Here is a 6,876-nt window from a genome sequence, read left to right on the forward strand (position 1 = left end):
TTTCAATATCTTTTCGGGCAGACTCTTGTATCTTTGAAAATTCAATATGCTTGCTAGTTTTGGGCTTTTTGATGCTCTTGACAAATGTACACCAAGAAGGGTAAATACCATCTGCAAGATAGTACCCCTTTGTGTACTCATGCCCATTCACCATGAAGTTGCAAGCAGGAGCATCACCACTAGCAAGTCTAGCAAACAAACCAGGCCATTGCAACACATTGATATCATTGAGAGTACCCAGCATACCCAAATAAACAATGTCAAATCCATAAATCCTCGGATGCTACTGCCTCTAGCACAATTGTTTCATCATGAGACTTGCCACAATACTGCCCATGCCATGCCTTCAGGCAGTTTTTCCAAGTCCAATGCATGCAATCAGCGCTTCCTAGCATGCCGGGCCAACCTCGCGTCTCATTTTCTGCCATCAACCTTTTTAGTGTCTTCCTCGTTGGGTGCACGAAGATAGACAGGACCAAAGACGCGGATGATCACTTTGGCGAACCTACGCACTGACACAATTGTGATATCTTTGCTAATGCGAAGATACTCGTCACCATAGTGAGCCGGTATGCCATATACAATCACCCGCATAGTTGCCGAGATTTTTTGATATGCGCTAAAACTCAACAACCCATGGTGTTTCTCTTGTGAGTAAAAAACCGACAATTGGCCTCGCAAGCTTGCACAATTTTAACAAAGAGGGATCGGCGCATTCGATACATTCTCCGGAAGAGGTGCGGTGGATAAGTAGGATTGTCCGCGAAATACTTGCATCAACATCATGTTCCCGTGATGGCGGTTGCGAGGGATGCAAAGACGGCCAACGGCCGATCCTCGCCGTCTCTTGCAGTTTCGATCCTCGACCTCCTTCACGGCTAGGACCGCCACCACCATCTGTTGCTGATGGCGCTCGAGCATCGACTCCGCGACCGAGTCGTCGGACGAGTCCTCGAGCAAAAATTGCTCGCAAGGGCTCAAATCCATCTACAAAAACCGCATCCGAGCTTGCATCAACGAAATTTCAACACCTGCGGTCGAGCTACAAGGGGCTGAAAAGGGGCTCACCGGCTGCGGTCGAGCCGGGGCGGCGGCGACCCGGGGACAGCTCGGCGAATCCGGGGCGGACGACGACTCGGCGGTGGTCGATCCGGGACGGCTCATCTCGGCGGATCAGGGGCACCGGCGAGGGGACCAGGGTGTAGTGCGGCCCGGCGGCGCAATTCCGTTGGCAGAAGTGGTCGGAAACGCGGGCGGCGGGCGGGCGGCGACGCTGGTGGGCGGCTGCGGGAGGGGGATGTGGGGAACGTGCGTGCCATAATGTCCCTCCCGCCAACTGCTTTCGCGGGATACAGGGCACCGACGGGGCGGGGGGAAACCTGGGTATTCGTAGGTCGGAGGGGGCAATTTACCGCACCCCTCAAAAATGTTTATGGGTCGGACACGTTTACGGTTTCTGTTCGGGTCACTTTTTCAGCGCCAAACCGTAAACTGACATTATTTCCCGGGTCGGGCGATATAAGGGGTATGCTAGAGATGCTCTTATGCCTGCGGACGCGCCCGGGCACGCCCGGGGACGCATCCAGACTGGCCCTCATATTTCGCTCCTGGCATCTATATATCTCAAATCAGGACTCTCAAATCCATGCATGTCGATCATACAAGGCAATGTCGCACGTAAATAACAAATATTGGTACCGAGCATAAATAAGATAAAATTTATCGGTCCACATGTGCTCTTTTGTTTCCATTGTGGGTCCATTCTTCTCCCTTTGATACAGCCCTTGAAGTTGAGAATATGCTCCACTTGCCATTCCATTCCTCTTGCATGCTCATGAGCATGATCATGTGCAGTTCTTCGTCTGAATCCAAGGAATCGAAGAACTCATCTTGAATCATTTGATCAAACTCCGTCGGTCCATACTCCTCGTCCGACGAAGCATCAATCCATCGTCTTCCCTAATAAAATCACAAAATATCCAGCCAGACAATGTGTCGAACACATCAAGCACAAGGTCGGGTGTCGAGCTAGAGGGCGGAGCTTGATGATCGGAAATCTATACCCGATCCGCCCTAGGCTCTAGAGGGAGCAGGGACGAGCTCTCGGTCAAATCTTCGATAGTGCCGACTAAGTGGGTGCTAGGTGGGATGTAAATTTCCTTGTCGTCAGCTTTAAGCCCAATCTGGGCATAGACCGAGGACTGGCCGTTGGTAATTTCCATGGATTGGATCCGATCTAGTATCCCGTTTAACAGCGAGAGATCCGTCGGATCCATGTTCTGACAGTTCTCAGGGTCAACCCGCAGTATTGTTGCGTTGGGAGCGTTTGAAATCGCCCTGTAGTCATGCGCGGCCAAGGCTGACCCTGGGCTGTCGAGTGCAGAGATCTGATCCGAGCTCAAGGCCAGATCCGGAGTGGCCGCTGACCCGAAGGTGGGGTAAGCCGGACCCGAAGTCAAAGCCTAAGGATATGTAGGCCCTTCAGGTGAAGCTGGAAGCCCTGTAAGAATAAGATCTCCCCGGGAGTCGGCAATGAACTCTAGGTTTCCAAACCTGATCTCCTAAATGGGGGTGAAGTTGCCGACCTTACCAAGACGCCCGGCCTGATTGGCGTGCAGCACGATGCTACCAAACGCAAAGAGTTGACCGGGAATGAAAACATCCCCGCTGTGGATGCCATCACTGATGACTAAGCCAGCCATCGATCCTTGATGATTCTACAGTGGAACTCTCAATGAAAGCACAAATGTCGGTACTAAAACCGGCAGATCTCGGGTAGGGGGTCCCTGACTGTGGATCTTGGAGTCAATGGGTAACAGGGAACATAGAGACGGTGTTTTACCCAGGTTCGGGCCCTCTAAAAGAGGTAAAACCCTACGTCCTTCTTGATTGTATTGATGTGATGGTTTGGCAATTACAGAGTTGATCTACCTCGAGATCGGATGAGCTAAACCCTAGATGGGGGTGATGGTTATGGTTCTGCCTCTACGAACTAAACCCTCTGGTTTATATAGAAACCAGGGGTACCTAAGGTAACATATGGCCGGTTGCCATAAGGAGGTAAACATGCTGGATACCCTTAACTTTCTTGGAGGAGACGCCAAGTCTTCGGAGGTTTCCTGCTGGAGCACGGGGTCGCTTGTAGTCCGGCCTTCCTTTGATGAATTGGAGTGGCCCATTAATATGGACCATGAGAGACAGGTCGGCTGTGTGGGACCCCGGTAATCTGGGATACCCTCACCCATGTCAAGATAATTGCAACTGCGAATCCGACACCAAATCCCAATCCTGCAAAAAGGAATAGTACAATGTCTATTGATACCTTCTTAGACTGATGTATCGTATCTGGTGTCATGTTGTTACATGCTTTCGACACTTGAAACCCATATAGGCCAATGTTTCCTAAAAATGAGAGACCAGAGAATGTCAAGAAGTGGGAAGACTCAGGTATTCTTCCCCGCAGCTGGTTGTAGGATAGATTCAACATTGAAAGAAAGTCCAATGATGCCAACTCCCATGGGATCTCTCCAGAAAGTTCATTTGAAGACATGTCTAGTGACTCAAGTTGATGTAGCATGCCAAGCTGAGATGGTATCAGTCCAATGAGGGCATTATGTGACATATTTAGCCCACCGAGTAGAACAAGGTCCCCAATTGACTCAGGAATAGGGCCATAAAATGCATTATTAGAAACATCAATGATGACAATGGTCCTCAATATTTTAGAAAAACTAATATCATATCCTTTGTATGTGATGGCAGTGGTGAACTGGTATGTTTGGCCAAGTAGATCATATTGATTTTCCATGACCAACGTCTCATTGACATCTTTAGTCATCATGGATCCCATTGACATAAACCATTCATTTCGCAATAATCCAGAGAAACTGTTTGAAGCCAAGTCAATAATTCGAAGTTTTTCAAACTCACAACTATTTTGATCTTCTGAAATAGATGGCCCCACATCTCCAATGAACCTGTTGGACTTTAGAACAAGGACTTGAAGTTTAGGAAGCATACTCATCCAACATGGAAATGTATCATTAATAAGATTCTTCCCGATATCAAAAACCTCCAAGTCTTTGCAAGCAGCTAGAGATCTAGGTAGTTGTCCTTCAATCTGATTATCACTGAAGTCTAATGCCTCAAATGCACAATCTTGCTTCAGGCTATTTGGTAATTTTCCATGAAGTTTATTTCCTTCCAAATTTAATACATTGAGGCGACTCATATCCTCCATTAAACAAGAAGGGATGGAGCCAATCAAATCATTATTGGAGAGATCAAGGAGCATAAGGCTTGTTGCTTCACAGATTGATTGTGGAATTTCTCCAGACAACTTGTTTCCAGGAGCCATGAGTAGGGAAATACTACTTAAGTGAGAACCAAAATTGAATGGCATGGATGAGAAATGGTTGTTTGAGCAATCAAATAGTTGGTTCTGCGGTCCTGGCATAGGTATAGGCCCTTCAAATAGGTTATAACTGATATCGATAACAAACATATTAGCAGAAATGACAGGGCCATATCCAATACCACTACTTAATTGGTTGTATGATATGTTCATCAAGATGAGAGACTTGGTCCAATTATCCCATGCCCACTGAGGTAGAGGGCCATGGATGTGATTGTTTGAGAGGTCAAGAACTTCAACGTTATACATGTGCTTCAAGGTATTAGGGAGCTCGGATATGCTACAAGATGCAAGACATAGAGTATCAAAGTTTTGGATGGATGCCAATGAAGAATTGTACTCCCCATCTACTACGGAAAGCTTGTTGTTTGAAAGATTCAAGCTAAATAGGTTGGGCATTTTGAAGAACGAGCTGAGTTGGATGGTACCACGGAAACTGTTGGAATGTAAATTTATGGTGCCTAATTGAGTAAGATTACATAGATGTGGAGGAACTTGACCAGAAAAATTGCATGTATACAATTTCAATGTAATTAGGTTCTTGAGGTTACCTATGAAGGAAGGTACTTGAGCAGATAACCCACAGTTGGAGAACTGTAAAGTTTCCAAATAAGTCAAATTTGCAACCCAAGTGGTATTTCTCCTACTATACCAGCTCCAGAAACCTGTAGTGATGTTAATGATCTGAGCTCACCAATTGAAGTGGGAAGCTGCTCTTGGTGAAAGTCAGTTGCTGCAATACCTACTTTCTTCAAGGATTTGAGATTACTTATTGACCTCGGAATGGGACCAGAGAAGTTAGTGTTGCTAAAAAGCAGTTCCTTCATCATAATACTATGTGATGAGAAATTGGGAAGCAGACCAGATACCTTGGAATTATAACTAACATCAACAGCCGTTAAGTTTCTGTTCTGGAAGATCCTCATTGGGAACCGTCCTTGGAGGCGATTATAGGCAAGCTTAAGAACACTGGGGGAAGGTAAGTCAGCAAAGGACTCTGGAATTTGGTCATACACTTTGTTATAGTTTAGGTTGATCTTGGTCAGTGATCGAATGGTGGACAAGGATTCACAAATGGGAGCATCGATGTGGGTATTTGGTAGGCTGAGAACCTGAAGCTGTGGAGTGGAATTAGCAAAGGCACTGCACCATGCTGCCCCGTTGCCGGACAAGTCGACGTTGCCTAGATAAAGCTCCTTGAGGTTGCTAAGGTTAGCGACGAATGATCCAATGTCTGGCTCTACGATGGGCCACCTTCCTTCGCCGAGTGGCAGGAAATAGTCGTTGTCGCCTTCAACAAGATAAATCCAGTTGGTGAAGTCCAGGGATACCAGCTTACTGAGCCGCCGTATCCCGTGTGGTATCTTGCCTCGGAAGTCGGTGTAGGACAGGTTGAGGTATGTGAGCTCGGTGAGCCGCTCGAACCCGACGGCCGGGAGCTCCGACTCGTTGAAGCTGTTGAAGGAGAGGTCCAGGTACCTCAGGGAGGTGAGCTCAAAAAGCGCCGGGTGGAGGCCAGCGCTCTGCAGCCCGCATTCGGCGAGGTCGAGGGTGGTGACGCGGCCATCGGCGGCGGCACAGGCGACGCCCTCCCAGTGGCAGCAGTCCGTGCCGGCACGCCACGACGCGAGGGTGCATGTGGAGTCGGTGGTGGCGGAGAAGGAACGCCGCAGCCGGAGCAGTACCGAGGACTGGTCCGGCCGGCACGTAGTTTGGTTGCTGGTGGCGGCGAGGGAGTAGGAGAGCTGGATCCCGAGGCCCAAGTGAAGGAGCAGGCACAGCAGGAGCTGCTGCTGGTGGGCCAATGGGCCACCGAGGGAATGGGCCTCCAACAGCATGAGCATGACACACTAGATGTACTGCAAAGGAATGTAGGTTAACTCAACTATAGTGCTTAGAAAAATCCAATGGAAGTCCTAACCAGTACATGAACCGCTGAACTCACCGAGTTCCCAACTCGGCATTTTGCTTGCTGAGTTCCGTTCTTGTCAAACAGTACTCGGCTGGACGGTCGCCCACAATCATTAATTTCGCCGAGTTCCTATTATTGGGCACCCGACAAACATTTAAATAGCCATTGCCGAGTTCCAGAATACGAGATCTCGGCAAACTACCACATTAGGTGAAACGGCCGTTAACAACAGTGCCATGTGTCCAACAACCTTTGCCGAGTGTGGAACTAAGCAGTCCAACGATGAGTAGAATACAAGAGTGGTTTTTTTTTTTTGGTATAGCAGGACATGAACCTGCGACCCAGAACGGGATTTTTCCACTTCACACCCACACAATCGGGATTTGGGGTTCGAGATGTGGCACATTTTCTGCCAAGTTCCCACTTACCAAAACTTGGCAAACCATTGTCGAGTGATCATCAACACCACAATCACCATATATATACATCACATGTATTCCATATGTAGAAGTAACATAACAAGGAGCATAGAAAGTTCACAAGCATCATA

The 6,876-nt window shown here is 48.1% G+C and overlaps 1 pseudogene; it reads right to left on the reverse strand.

Annotated features, from left to right (window-relative positions):
• Positions 1-3,178: 3,178 nt before the first annotated feature.
• Positions 3,179-6,258, reverse strand: LOC123161290 (receptor-like protein 43; annotated as a pseudogene).
• Between the last annotated feature and the right edge of the window lie 618 nt (positions 6,259-6,876).

This window comes from Triticum aestivum, chromosome 1D (genome assembly GCF_018294505.1).
Source record: "Triticum aestivum cultivar Chinese Spring chromosome 1D, IWGSC CS RefSeq v2.1, whole genome shotgun sequence".
NCBI classification, from domain to species: domain Eukaryota; kingdom Viridiplantae; phylum Streptophyta; class Magnoliopsida; order Poales; family Poaceae; genus Triticum; species Triticum aestivum.